The following is a 15,643-nucleotide window of genomic DNA, read 5'->3' on the forward strand; positions in this document are numbered from 1 at the left end:
CACATGTCAAAGGGCATGAATACAGGGAGTGGCTGAATTTGGGAATTACAATGCAATCTAGAAAACTTAACCTGTTTTGACCCAGTGTCCCAGATATCATATTTGCCCAGTGTCCTATTTTTAGGACTGCTTATATGTGTAAAAGATACTGTATGGCTCACTATTCTATTTATGACAATCTATTTTCTTAATGATAATACATAAGGTCTAAATTTCCAACCTATTTTAACACACTTATGTCAATTTCATTGAACTGTTTACAGAACTGAAAACTTAGGATTCAGTGGATAAGTGTGTGTCCTAATCTGTCCTTTAATGAGTACAAACTTTTTATACAATAAAAATATTATTATTTAAAGCGTGATTCTTCAAAAAGATGGGTGATAAACCAAGAGTTGGGTGAGGTGGTACTTTCCTTAATGCTTGCCGGCTCTGCTCCAGAACCTTCTGGCTTTGGGGATTATTGCTACTCTCACCCGTAATTTCATCAGTCCTTAAGAGACACCTGAGAATGATACCTGATTTTGGCAACCACACAGGCCTTTTCTTTTCTTACCAAAATTCCCTCTGTGTTGTGATAGTTCACAAAACTCTGGGAAAATAACTTGGAATGCTACATGATTTTCTGAGGAATATAAAAGTAAGAGCAAGAATGCTTGCCAGTCACTGCGTTCTAAGGAAGAGACACACCAGAAGCCCTTCTTGTACTGTTTCACAATTCTCAAGTGGAATGATGATGTGCCCATCAGGCCTCCTGGCTCAGACAGCAAGCAACAATGGCTACAAATATGCCACCATCTCAAACAATACAGCAACAGCTTGATTGATTACCCCAACTTCTTCTGGCTTTACCTTAGTTTATTGCACCAAAAGCACCAAATCATAGCAATGAGCGATGACTTTAATGCTGCCCACTTTGCCATCACTGTGTACCCTGTCCACCAAAAAGGTTATCACTTTCAGAAAAAGTGCTTGGGACAGAAACCATTCTTTTTTCTACCCTTATTACCTTCTGCCCACCCGACCCCAAGCTAAACTTAACAGATTTTGTTTTCCTGAGAAGAGCCAGTGGACCTCTCTCTCTCTCTCTCTCTCTCTCTCTCTCTCTCTCTCTCTCTCTCTATATATATATATATATATATATATATATATATACAGTAAATCTCCTACCTGTCTGTTTTAAGGCTCTTAAATGACAATGGTGGTGGTAGTAGTGGTGGTTGGTGTGGTGGTGGTGGTTGGTGGTGGTTGGTGGCATGTGTGTTTATGTAAGGAAAGGCTTCATAATGCAAATAGTTATGGACTTTTTAACTTTTCCTCTAGTCTTTGGCCAAATAATCCCTTAACTGTTTAGCCTTTCTTCATAAATCACTCCATGCCTCTTCATTTTCCACTCTATTTTTTAAGTGGTGCTAGGATGGAACCCACTGCCTTATCCGTGCTAAGCAAGCTCTCTACCCCTGAGCCATAGCCTCAGCTTCCCATTTCCATTCTAATCTATCAACCTCTTTCTTATTTCTCAGATGTCCAGTGTGGAGATCAGAACTGTCTAGAGCCATCCCCAGATTTTGCCTGGCGTCTTGCTTAATTTTGTCTAAAGTAGAGATGGATATGAAAGCTTTTACAGGTGAAAGATTTCCTTTTACTTCTTTAGACGTTCAAATGTCCATTTCACTCCAAATAGACAACATTTCTGTTCAGAGCAATCAGGCAACAGACAAAATATCCTCAAGCTTCTGTGTGGGATCCTGTGTGAGTGGCTCTGTATCTGTGGTGGAGGGAGGGAGCATGTGATGAAGTATATTTTGAGCATCTCTGCCCTGTGGTCTGTCCACTGGTGATGGAATCAAGCACTCGTGTAGTTTCACATGGCATTAACTGCATGTCTCTGCATGCATAAAATATGTATGAGAGCCACGCACAGTGGCGCATTCCTGTAATCCCAGTGACTCAGGAGGCTGAGAAAGGAGGATTGCAAGTTTGAGGCCAGCCTCAGCAAATTATTGAGGCTCTAAGCAACTTACTGAGATCCTGTTTCAAAATTTAAAAAACGGGATTCTGGGATTGTAGCTCAATGGTAAAGTACCCAGGATTCAATCCCTACTACCCTAAAACATATATATATATATTTGTATGTATGTATACGTGTGTGTGTGTGTGTGTGTGTATGATTACCACTTTTGATGGAAATGCTTGGAATAGAAAACACCCTTTCCTCCACCCCTACCTCTTTTTTACCTTTTTTCTATCTAAGTGCTGGTTCAACACCTGGAGTTCAGGCCCTTTCCAGTATGCTCTATGGCTCCTCCCTCCTCTGCAGGGACATAAGCTGTGCCCTGCTGTGTTTCTCTGAGACAAGGGCAAGATGCGCAAGCTCGGTGGCTCCATTTGTGGTCATACTCAGTTCTGAGTAAGTATTCCTTGCAGAGCTGCTCAAGATGGTCACACAGAGTGGGAGAGCGGCCACTATAACAACCTCACAGCTAGCTTGATGAAGAGCCATTGGGGAACTTTCCAGGGTGAGAAAGGTTTATGCTGACAATAATGAGTGCATGGGCCTTACCTGATCCAATGCTTCTTAATGAAAAGAAGGAAGAAAAAATGATTTCAGGAATCGTAAAGAATTGAGGGATAAAATCTAGGAGAAGCCCGTATTTTAGCAAGCACATTTTGAACTCTGAAAGAGGTCACCTACAGGAAGTTTTTTGATTCTGTGTTATTGAAAAACAGCATTTGGGGAAGTTCTGATTCCTTTCCCTTCATAACTGAAGCCAATAAACCAACCCTGGGAAGTGATTTCACGACTCCTATTTTAGTTAAAGCTAAGGAAAAGTTCCATAGTAGGGAAAATGTAAAACTTGTTCTGATTATTTGGAGAGGAAGCATCAAAAAACAATAATGACAACTAATTCTTGATTTGCTAAGATGGACCACCTATCTTGGCAGGGATTATGGAATAGACATACCAGGTAGGCAGGAGAAGGAGGCAAATCAGGTATTATTGGAGATGGCATGATTAAAATGTTGGCAAAATGAATCTTTCTGAGGGACAAGAAACACACAAGGTTGAAAGCTTCTCCAAAGGTTAAGGATTCAGGATAAATAGAAGGGAAACTCTTGTGGTCCTTCCCAGCATTCCAGATGAGGAGTTGTCCTGAGGGAGCAATAGATATTGATTTCTGAGGACCATCTATGGTCCTTCTCTAATTTACACCACCTGTTTGAGGCTGGTTTCATGCAAGAAATAATTTGTGTGAGTGATAGTACAGCACTTCTGAAAGTGTTCTGAGGACTACAGGTCCCACAAAACACCATCCAACCTAAGGCACTTCCATCCCCAGGTGGACACGTGGGTGGTAAGTTGGTGTGGAAAGAGTACAGTGCATGTACCATTCCAAAACTGTCTCCTTCTACCTTTATTGCTTGGAAAACATTTTTTTTAATTCATGTTCCATGAAACAATTCTATGGCCCACACTGATCAAGTGGAAAAAATCTAGTATTGGGAATTAGTTTAATCAGGATTCTAGTTCTGGTTGTTTAACTTTGGGCATTTTTTAAACTTCTTTGGGCCTCAGTTTTCTCATCTGCCCTAAAAGCAAGTTGAGAATTTTGTGCTTCCTATATAAGCACTTTCTCATGTTCATCTTCTTTCCTCCAAAAATGTATTCTGAGAACTCTTTTTAGGGAGTCAACCTAATGATTTGCCCAAGATAAACAAATAACATCCCACTACTATTTTTATGACTCACCAAAGTATTGATAGAACCAAGTGGTTTTGTACTCAACCATTGCACACTAGCCAAAATTTCCTGAGAGAACAGTTTATACTGTAGAATGTTCTCTTGACAGATTACTCTCAGAAAACATGAATCACACCTTGAACTTCAAGTCCATTGCAAAACTCATCATATTTTCCACCATGGCCAGGAACATTCTCAAAGGGGAGGAAGACACAGTCATTTCCCCTGGGGTAATTTGTCAGAATGATAAAGAAACTCTTGCAGAGAAGCTAGGATCCCATACAATAGGTACCTGGTAGAAGCTCTGCTATGTGTTCACTATCCTGCAGGGAAAAGCCATCACATGGGTGGGCCAGGCTAAGTCCAAGCTGAATTGAAGACAGAATTTCTTGAATTTCTCATTCATCCAACAACTCGAATTTAGCACCAGTTGTCCCAGGGCTCTAACAGCTACCATTATCATCATGTCCTGAAAGGATTCCTTTTAAAACATCCTTGCCAGGAATGGGTATTATATTATAAAACTGCTAATTTTGGAAGTTAAAAAAAATTACCTCACTGTGGTTTTAATTTAAATTTCTGATACTTGACATTTTATAATTTTTTTGGCTTCCTGTATTTTCTATCTCATGAATTTTCCATTTATATGTTAGTATCTCAGAACATTTTGAAGGAATAAATAAATACCAGGAGAACACTTAGTAACCCATGACCACAGGAATGATGAAAAAAACTATGAGGAAGATGATCATCCAATGTAGATGAGCAACACTCAGTACACAGGCCAGGCTTCTCCCTCCCTGGCCATTCTGCTGGCTGTGACATCTCCTTCCTCCTGCCATGTGCCCTTCCACCTCTATGAGACCCTCATGACCTCTCCAAGTGGTTCTTCTTTTAGTCTGTGTTCTTGTAGGAAAAAAATACACACACACACACACACACACACACACACACACACACCACACACATACACACACACACACTGTTTCTGGAGAGATAGAATACACTTATTACCCAATGACTTTATTTAGGTATTGAGCTATGTAGTTTTTACTTACGGATCTTCTCTTCCTTGTGTTTCTGCATGAATTTGGAATCGTCATGTGAGAGGAGCAATGAACATTGTCCATCCATTTGACAGAGCTGACACTCATGCTTGAATGCTGCTCCAAGGAAACCCAAAGTCTCATAAAACTTTGAAGCCAGTTCCTTGGCATCAATGCATTTTTTTCCCACATTTTTAAATGTCCCGTTGGATGCACACTCCAGGGAAGCATCACAAGGCTTACACAGCAGCAAGTTCTTGTGGTTCTGTGGCTGAAAAGATCTGGGTGGACAACCAACTTCCTATTGGTGAAGTTCTCACCTAGTTGGACCCTTTCCCACTAGCCAAATTTCTTCCTCCTGCATAAAAAATGATTTGGGGCCCCAGTGAGCTCCCTGGCTGGCCTGAGGATGAAAGGATCTCCCAGTTTCTTTCTCCTCCTATTCTCAAAATTGACAAGTTCATTGTTTGGCAGTGGGGGTTGGGGGAATTGTTTTAAGGCAAATCTTTTACTTATAGATTTGATTTTTGAAAGTTGACAACATGGTGGGCACTTTCTCAGAGTAACCTCACTTCATGAATGTTTGTCAGGCTTTCAATTTGCTAGTGACATATGGTTTAATTAGCTCCCAACCTATGACTGCCCATGAAATAGAGCCATTCTCTATCTTGTCTCTCACCTTGGCATAAATTTGTTGAGGACTGACCTCCTCTTAGCAATGGTGATACAGTGCTGATTACTATGCAACCCTAGGGTAGCCCACATCTCCATTTGATAATGGGATATTAGATATGCTATGGGAGACTATTTGTTAGGAATTGTATTCAACTTGCAGTTTGTATTGGATTGAATAGATAGTTCTTCAAGTCACACAAAGCCTTGTTCATGCTCCCTCCTACCCATGTCTCTGGATAAGAAATGGCAGATTTGTAAAGGAAACCAAGGCTTGGGTCAATGCCCCAAACTTTTCTTTCTGTGATGTAACAATTTCTTTCATTTAAAGCTGTGTTACTGAACTGGTAGGCCCCCTGATGGTGCCTTTGGAACTGTTTTATGCTTATAGTTCACACTGGCAGAGGAGCATGGAAGGAAAGATGGACAGATGAGAAGAGAAGCAAAGATCCAGGGAACTGATCATTGGAGTAATCTTTGCCAATCCCATGCTCTAGACCAGAATGCTATGCTATATCACAGTTGTGTGTCCCTGACGAGTCAGCCCTCTGTATCTATGGGTTCTACATTCACAGATTCAACCAGCCATGGGTTTTTGAAGTATATAGAAAAGAAATCATCTGTAGTACACTGGTACTGAGATTTTTTTCCTTCTCATTTTTTATAAACAATTCAGTAAAACAACTATTTATGTAGCATTTACATTATATTATATAAGTAAACTAGAGATAATTTAAAGTATACAGGAGAATGTGTGCACCATTTTATATAAGGGACTTGGGTGTCTGTGGATTTTAGTGTCCACAGAGGTCCTTGAACCAATTCCCCTGGTGTGGGGATGGCTATCCCATTCTTTTTTCATCATTAGTACTGGTAGTAATTATTGTACCTATCTTAAAGGGTTGTTGAAATATTGAAAGTTAATACCTGTGAAAAAGAACAATATCTAGAGTACGATAAAGAAGTATGTTAGTGACGATGATGATGATGATGATGATGATCAATACCACAGTGGCTCCAGCAGACTACAAATGGAAGCCTCTGGTTACCTTGAAGTGAAGGATATTCCATGAGAAGGTGATTCATGGTACCTTGAACTATTGGTTTCTGAAAAGCTGACCATCTGCAACAGAAAATAGGTTGTGTAACTTTCTTTTTGCCTTAACCTCCTAGTTGATAAAATTATTTTAAAATATTTGTAACTCTGCCCCTCTCCTTAGTTTTCTATAAAAATAAATGTTATAATTTTTAAAAGTGAAAGAAAGGAAAATACAAGGAATGTCATTATTATGCTTTTTCTTTTTAGCCATGAAGATACACAGATTTTCCCCCCTCCACTAACACAGGTAAAATAGTCTTTTTAAATATATATATATATAATTTTACTGTCCTTTTTTTTTGAAAAATAAGCTTTACAATGTTTGGAAGTGACAAAATTGCTTTTAGAGCTTCTTGTGTTACCCTAGATCATTCAGTCTTTAGCTCAGCAGGGCTTGTCAATACAGGGAAATGCCTAGGAGATCTTTGTTCAATCTATAGCAGAAAACACAGTAAGTGATGAAAATGACCTTCTGGGGCCAAAGTAACAGTGGACACAAAATACTGATATAGCTGCAGTCGGATGACCTCTCTGGAACAGTTAAAAGAAAATTGCAATTTACTGAGAAGCTCTGTAGCAGCAGTCCTTATCTTTTAAATCTTACTTGCTAAAATTAATTAGATATTATCTGTGCTCTAGGCACCCTTCTAAGGGGTCTACAATATTTTCTCCTTTCAAATTCTGATTAATAACCCAAGGGGTAGATATTATTTTTATTTCCATTTTATAGTGGAGCAAAGAGAAGCCCCGGGAGGTTAAAGAACTTTCTGAAGATGGTAGCAGAGAAGTGGCAGAGCTACAATTTAATCCAGATCTATGAGACTATAAAGCTCAGATTTGTAACCACGAGGCTATAATGGCTCCCATATTAATGTGTGATACCTCCCAATAGCTTCTAGGGTACCTGTGTTGGACAGGTAATAAAAATGTATCCTCCCAAAAGGAGGTCATTAGCTGTAAAAGGAATAGGGAGACATCACCTCTTACCCTATGATGCTTCCAAACTTGCATTTCACTTTTGAGCTTGTGAACCAGTGCCTTTAAGGGATAGATATTTGCAGAGGAAAAATATATCCTGGGCCCAACATTGCCATGGTAAGTGAGCTAAAACATGAACCCACAAAGAGCTATGCATCACTGCTGCTCAGCAAACCATAAATAATAATGGCAACTAATAAAATCAAATACATGTGCACCACTGTGATTACTTGAGCGTTAGCCTTTCCAGGGAGAGTCCAGCACATCTGCTGCTGTAACTCAAAAGAAATCAGACTCCTGGTATTTCTAGTGGCCAGTTTTTGGAGAGCTACCTTTTAAGAAGTCTGGAATAATCTTACATACTTTAGTGAATATGCAATTGACAGATAATTTACTTCCCATTCATCAACATCCTCAATGAAGGAAAATGTTGGAGTGATTAATATGATGATTTAATGGGGGAAGGAAGGGAAAAAAATCAATCTGGAAAGTTGGTATTTGGATAATTTATGGGCAGCATGGCACGGAAAGGCTCCATCAATTTTTGAGCAAGTACGAATTATGTGCTTCAATAAGGAGCTTATAAATAAACATGAAGGCCTAGCAATCTTGAACTTCAGTATTAATCTTGTCTGAACCAATCAGGGACTTGTTTCAGAGGAGAAAATCTAGGCCACAATGCCCAGCTCAGCAGACAATCTGAGGAAGGGTAAAGTTTTTGGAGAAATTAAAAACCTATTGGTTATTTTTATTTTTAAGCTTAAATGTAAGTGTATCACAGTTATTCATACATAACCTCTGAAAATTTTATGAGAGTAAATCTTATATTGAAAACATTTTAAAATGTATTGAATCTGTTATGGTTTGGATATGAGGTATTCCCCCAAACTCTGGTGTCAATTCGGCAGTGTTCAGAGGTGAAATAATTAGCTTATGAGAGCTGTAATGGTATCAGTCCATCCTAGTTTAAATGGACTAACTGGGTGGTAACTGTAGGCAGGTGGGGCCTGGCTTGATGGGGTGGGGGTCACTGAAAGGTTTAGATCTTAAATGTCCCCCAAGGGCACATATGCTGAGGGTCACCAGCTTGTGCTGCTGTTGGAAGGTGGTGGAACCTACTGAAAGGAAGTTAAGTCATTGGGGTGTGCCCTTGAGGGGATATTGGGACACCAACTCCTTCCTCTCTCTCTGCTTCCTAACTGCCATGAAGTGAATAGCGTTTCTCTGCCACATATTCTACCATGATACATTGTGCCACCATAGGCCCAAACAACAGAATCAAGCAAACATGTAGTGAAAACTCTGAAACCCTGAGAAAACATGGTTTTACATTGTTAGTCTCAGATATTTTGTCACAGTGGCAGAAAGCTAACAACATTAATAATAAAAAAATCTTACATATTTACCCACATTAGTTATCATTTCTGGCCTCCTATTTTTATTTGTGGAGATCCATATTTATGGATATCCATTTCTGATATCATTTCCTTCTATCTAACTGACATTCTTTAATGTTTCTTTTAGTTGAGGTTTTAAGGATGATTTTTATTTTGGTTTTTGTGTGTTTAGAAAAGAATCTATGTTGACTTGGTTTTCAAAAATATTTTTCCAGGATATAGAATTATAGGTTGATAGTTTTTTTTTTTTTTTTTTTGTCTTTCAGCACTTAAAAAATGATGTTCCACTGTTCTGCTTTCCTGCAAGAAATTTAATATCATACTTATTTTTGTTGTTCTGTATCTGTTTTTTCTTTTTCTGATTGAATACTTTTTATCATTGGTTTTGATTATTTGTGCTCATTTGATTCTTGTGCTTGGGGTTTGTTGTAGTTTGTAGTTTGTAACACTCATTCAATTTGGCAAATATGGGGCCATTACTTCTCCAACTGATTTTTTTTGTTCCCTGCTCTTTTGGGAAGTCTGATTATACATGTACTAAGTTATGAAGTTGTCACACATCTCACTGATGGTTTGTTTATGGCTTGTTCATTTTTTGAAAAGTTATTATCTCTCAATAGTTTATCTTGCTGTATCTTTAAATTAGCTAATTTTTTTGTGTGTGTTTGTGTGTGATTGCTCTGCAATAGCAGATCTGTCATTAGTACCATCCAGTGCATTTTTCATTTCAGATATTGTAGATTTTATTTTTAGTAGTATGATTTAGATCTTTAAAAAATGTCTCAACTTTTGAACATACAGAATGAGGTTTCACATTCTTAACTGATAATTCTAACATCTGTATCAGTTTCGATTGATTCATTATCCTCTTTATGGATTATATTTCCTGACTTCTTTATTTAGCCATTGGTTTTTATTATGTTCCAGACATTGCAGATTTTACCTTTTGGGGTAGTGGATGATTTTATATTCCTATCAATATTCATGAACTTTGTCCTTTGCAGTTAAGTTAGAAACAATCTGATCCTTCTAGTCTTGCTTTTAACATTTGTTAGGAAAGAATGGAGTGCTGCTCAGTCTAGGTCTTATTTTCTCCTATTGAGGCATAATCCTTCTGTGTGTCTGCCTAATAAATTACCAAGTTTTCCTTCTGTCTTGTGGGAATATGCCCTATATCCAGCCTTGTGTGAGTGCCAGTATTTTGACCTCCAATCCAATCCAATCCTATTAAGTGGTTCTTTCCCCAGCCTTTGGAAGCTTCCTCACATGCATTTGCAAACACTACTCAGCTGAACATTGAACAAAGGCCCTCTCAAATCAGCAAACTCTTCCCTATCCAGGACTCTGTTCTGAGAACTCTCTCAGCTTTGGTGTCCCCACACCCTCAGCTCCCTCTCCTCAACTCTAGAAAGTCTCCAGGTTCTACCTGGGTCCCTCCTCCAAATGGACTGGAAATTCTCAAGGCACTAAACTAAGTGTTCTAGTCAACTTTTTTTTTTGTTGCTATGACTAAAAGATTTGACCAGAACTATTGTAGAAGAGGAAAAGTTTATTTAAGGGCTCACAATTTCAGAAGACTCCATCCATAGAAGGCTGGCTCCACTCCTAAGGGGCCGAGGTGAGGCAGAACATCATGGCAGAAAAGTGTGGCAGAGGGAAGCCCCTCACATGTGATCAGGAAGCAGAGGTCTCTACTTGCCAGATACAAATATGTACCCCAAATCTGGGCCCAGTTCCTACCTCCTTCAGCCACGCTCGACCACTTCAGTTACCACTAAGTTAATCCCTCTCAGGGGATTAATTCACTTCTACCTGATCATTTCTCCTCTGAGCCTTCTTGCATTGTCTCACATGTGAACTTTTGGGGGACACCTCATATCCAAACCATAACACTAAGCAATTATAAGGCTTATTTCATTTGTTTCCTGTCTTTTAGAGGTAATTGTGATTTTTGTTACCTGAGTTCTAGGGTCTTAAAAATCATCACTTAATATATTTTATCTTTTTATTTTTTGTAATTTTTCAGGCAGGAGTACCTTTTACAGTACCTTTTACTCTATCTTGGTCAGAAGCAAGAAGCAAGTGAATAATAAAATTTGAAGTTATTTGATACATATTGCTGAATTCTTCTCCATTAAAATCAGATAATAAAATAACAATCCAAGGGCATTTTTCTTCAGTGGCCATCATTTTATTTCAAATATATCAATTTGATAAATGGCAAATACTATTTAATTTGAATATGCCATTCTTTTGAATCACCAATGAAAGGTAGTACACTTTCATCTTTGTATCAATCACTGTATGTCCTCTTTGGTGGTCTTAACTCTTCACAGTCTTCCATATTTGTATTAGTTTCAGGGAACACTTACAGAATCTGAGTCAGCACCACGGGCAGAGAAGCTAGTCAATAACTTCAGATTCCTGTTCCAGAAGCTGCTCTGTGTGCTAGGAGGTTGTGGAACGTGAGGACATGTGGAATGGGATGTAGAAGCTGAGCCAAGGTGCCCTGAAAGCCAACAAAGGCCTATTACCTTACTCAGAACACAAACTAACTAGCTCTTTGTTAGCAGTAAAGAAGGGTATGATTAAGCCCCCCCAACCAAATTCTGTTCACAGTTCCTTCCAACACTGAGCTGCCTGTGTGTGTTTGCAGGTGGTAGCAGTGGTCTGGATTTATTGGCTAGGTGCTTTTGGCAAATAGAAGTGTGTTGGTCAGATTGAGATTAGTCAGACCCTGGTCTACAATGTCTGCTTGGGCCAAATAATACTCCCTATTTAAAATAAAGTCCTATTCATTCTTTGGCTCATTTCTTTGGAGGGAAAAACTTACAATTTAGTTGGGTTTCCACCTTCATCCCCGTTGAGAAGTAGGCAGATTAAATTTAAGTAGAGAAAAGGTTATCCAAAACTCCCGGTTTACTTCAAAAACTTGGAAAAGTTGTTTCTAATAGACTACATGTCTTTGATTTATACTGAATCTAATACAGTACATATAAGAATGTTTTATAATGATGGTAATTTCCCAGAATGAATAAATATTTTTAAGTGAAACTGACAGTTATATTTTATCTGGCAGTTATATTTTTAACAAGTTATAAAAATCTGCAGATTGTCCAACATCAACTTTCTCAACAACCTTTAGTAAGCAAAATATAAGGTCAGACTGATATATAAATACATGCATGCAAACATTTTCACACATATCCCAGGGCTGTTATTAGTTTGTGCATTTACCATGAAGAACTAGGAGGTGTTCAAGGCAATTCTAGCAATTCATTTGTATATTTTTCTCTTCAGGATGCCATTAAAAAGTACCATGACTGGGTGGCTTAAACAACAGAAATTTATTTTTAATAGTTCTGAAGTCTAGAAGTGCAGCATCAAGGTGCCAGGAGGGCTGGTTTCTCCAGAGGCTCTCTCCTGGATTGCAGATGGCAGCCTTCTTCTTGTGTCCCCACATGGCCTTCTTGCTGTGTGTGCCCTTCCATCATGCCTCTTTCTCTTTTTATGAGGACCCCCGTCCTGAGTTCCATATGAGCTCATCTAACCTCAATTACCTCTTTACAGCATAGAGTCACATTGGAGATTTGAGTTTTAACATGAATTTGGAAGGTATAATTCAGTTCATAGCAATGTTCAAGGGGGGTTCCTATGCTTTTGAGGAAGGAAGCTTAGTTCCGGATCTGCTGATGTTTTCAGATTATTACTAACAAGGTGTGAGAATCTTGTTTCAATTCCTGAATCTAGAAATGGTGGTGGGCCAGGAAGTATGATTGTTTTTAGGAAAATAGAACTCACCAAGGCATGGGAAAGGTCTATGCATCCAGGCTCCCCTCTGTAGAGAGTACGGAATGTTAGCAAGATTTTGTCTACCATTTAAAAGGTAACTCTAAGAAGCTTTAAATGATGTGCATGGGTTTCCTAAGTTTTGAGTCCCTGTTGACTCCAAGGTTTACTAGGACAGCAAAAGTCACAGACAGTAGGTACATATCCAACAACAGATTAACCAGTTTAAAAATTTAGTAGTCACTCAAACGTCACCTCCTGCTTAACACTAGTTGTCTATCCGGTTGTGTGTTAGCTAGCTTTATGTAGCTGTGACCAAAATACCTGACAAGAGCAACTTAGAGAAAGAAAAGTTCATTTTGGGCTCTTGGATTCAAGGTTTCAGTCCTGGTCAGTTGTTTCCATTCCTCGGGGCCCAGAGGGAGGCAGATCATAGCAGAAGGTTATGGTGGAGGAAAACTGCTCAACTTATGGAAGCAGGAAAGAGAGAGAGGGAAAGAGAGAAGCCAGGGACAAAATATAGTCCCCAGAGGTACACCCCCAATGACGCACTTCCCCTAGCCATGCCCCGCCTGCTTACGGTTACCTCCCAGGAAGTCCATTTGAATTATTAATTCATTGAATGGACTAATTTCATTAGTCCAAGACTCATTTTACCTCTGAAAACCCCTGCATTGCCCAGCAGAAGTGTTCTGGAAGATATTTCCTATCCAAACCATAATATGTGGTGTGCTGGAGCTGGGCCTCAGAGTCAATGTACACATTTTTTTCTGACTCCTCATTAAATGACATCACATTGCTAGCTTGGAAGTGGCCACAGTGGAATATTTGAATTATGATAATTGCAGACACTATAAATCAGAACTTTTGGGTTTTCATATTAAGTATTTATTATAAGATGTTATGAAATATCTTTTAAAATAAATATTTACCGACAAATGTCTGGATCTACTCATGCCCATTGGTTCAATATCATTACTAGACCACTTATGGCCTATTGCTGAAAACACCTAAGAGAAAATAAAAATTCAGCAGAAACAAAAGGCAGAGTGAAACTGAATCTTTCACAAGCCAATAAATATCATGGGACTTTATGTATCACAGCTTAGGTTTCATCCTCAGGATCTACTCTGCCACTGCTTCTGTTGACTATGACCTGAAGGTGCTGGGGACCTTTAAGGAGGACACTGGGACACCCCAGAAATTGGAAATTATAGTTGAATAGAGATGCCCCAGGGCTGAATGGGGTTGTAGCTCAGTGGTAGAGTGCTTGCCTAGCATGCATGAGGCACTGGGTTCAATCCTCAGCACCACATAAAAATAAGTATAATAATTGGGGCTGGGGTTGTGGCTCAGTGGTAGAGTGCTTGCCTAGCATGCATGAGGCACTGGGTTCAATCCTCAGCACCACATAAAAATAAGTATAATAATTGGGGCTGGGGTTGTGGCTCAGTGGTAGAGTGCTTGCCTAGCATGTGTGAGGCACTGGGTTTGATTCTCAGCATCGCATATGAATAAAAAATAAAGGTCCATTAACAACTACAAATACAAAAATAAAATGCCTTTACATAAATAAATAAATAAATATAATAAAGGTATTCTGTCCATGTACAACTAAAAATATTTAAAAAATAGAGATGCCCCATGTTTGGCTCCTTCTCCACAAAGAAGAACCAAAGCAATAGGCAGTGGCCGCATTTTGAGGTGAGTGATAGAGGGAGAATGCTAGAACTCAGCAGGGAAAGACTGGAACCAAGTAAGACTTGGAGACTGGTATGGTGCCCTGAAAGATGAACAAAGCTCACTGGCATCTACAACTCTGGCTCCTCAACTGTTGGGGACACCCCTTTAAAGGGGAAAAAGTGAGCTGGAGAATGCCAGCAAATCCTATTAGGGTGGACACTGGCAATGCTAGCTACTGAAAAGTTTCACAGGTATAGAAAGCTTGGAGATTAATTTTGGGGAGCTACCTGGAGTCTGCACAGCAGCTCTGCTTCATCAAAGGAACTCACATTATCCCTTTTCTCAACCTCCAACATCCAAGCTGTTGTAGTTCAGTGCCATCTTGAGAGAAGAACAGTATTCCCCAAGTCGTATTGCCCTAGGGATCAGAAACATCTACATGTTTCCATCCTTGGAATCCCACCAGCATTCCACCACATTAGCACAGGGGACTGCAAACTTACAAACCTGTCTTGACCCATCAGAGCAGCTGTGACCCCAGCATCCAATCCTGTCTCATGCCATGCCCTACAGGGGACAGACAGGTGGTTCTGCAGAGGTGGAGGAGGGTACCACTCTCAAGGCCTGAGAGATCAAGGTGCTTTTCAACAACTCAGGGACCTAGGGTCTGGTGTGGACAGCTGTTGGTGGGCCTACACAATCAGCAAGACTGAGGGCAGGTGCTGCAGGTCTCCCACCATTGCTAGAGTTGTGAGTGCTAGAGGCCCTTTCTTGCCAGCCACAGAAACCATCCCATTAAAGCCTGAAAAATAAATAAATAAATAAAATGCCTACTGAACTCTCAGAGCTACCACTTCTGTTGTTGAAATGATTGCAAAGTGGGCACCCCATCCCCACTGCTGTGTGCATCATACCTACCTGGGCTGCAAGAGTATCTCCACTCTTACATGACCCCTGGAGACAATGGGCCTCTCTGGCCTTGCTATTTCACACACTGTTCCCACAGCCATTGATTTCTGCCAGAGAAGCAATAGGAAGACCACGCTAATGCACCCAGATATAACCAAAACCAGCACCACATACCAATGGACACCCAAAAACACATCTTCAGGAAAAAGCTGAATATTATGAAAGTCACCCTACAAAAGTGATAGAGACAAATGATTCACCAGATGTGCAAATCTTAATGTAAAAATATGAAAAACATGTTTATCAAAAGAAAAACAAGGTAACACAA

This window comes from Marmota flaviventris, chromosome 5 (assembly GCF_047511675.1).
Source record: "Marmota flaviventris isolate mMarFla1 chromosome 5, mMarFla1.hap1, whole genome shotgun sequence".
Classification (NCBI taxonomy): domain Eukaryota; kingdom Metazoa; phylum Chordata; class Mammalia; order Rodentia; family Sciuridae; genus Marmota; species Marmota flaviventris.